This window comes from Odontomachus brunneus, unplaced genomic scaffold (genome assembly GCF_010583005.1).
Source record: "Odontomachus brunneus isolate Ranch 3 - 2012 unplaced genomic scaffold, Obru_v1 Obru_scaffold_333, whole genome shotgun sequence".
In the NCBI taxonomy this organism is placed as follows: domain Eukaryota; kingdom Metazoa; phylum Arthropoda; class Insecta; order Hymenoptera; family Formicidae; genus Odontomachus; species Odontomachus brunneus.
Window position 1 is genome coordinate 87,567 of NW_022639783.1, and position 471 is coordinate 88,037.

The window sequence follows — 471 nt, forward strand, 5'->3', positions numbered from 1 at the left end:
TAATTATATCTCATAATTTGGTGAAAATGATAAAAGTGAACGAATTTACTATAATATGTGTAATTTCAATGATCAACATCTAGTGAATTTCCTCACTCTTGTGATTTTCATCTCGTTTGTAAATTTGCTCACTTTTATCATTGGCCGCGTTCAGTAGAACAAGTGATCAGTAAGCGCTTAGTGAGCTCTTGCATCTGATTGGAGTATAGTTGGAGATCTAAAAGAATATGCCAAATCATATACAAGAGCTCCTTGAGCGCTTACTAATCACTTGTTCTATTGAACGCGGCCATTTTCGCCAAATTATGTGATACACAATCGACCCCTTGTACACTTCGTTTAAGCTGTGTTCGGAAACTTCACGTGGGTACACCTGTTGGAGTGAGAGATACAAGCGTGCGATGAAAAAAGAGGAATAACTCGAGTGTAGTTTCCGAACACAGCCTTAGTGGCAGTGCATTTTGAAATGCA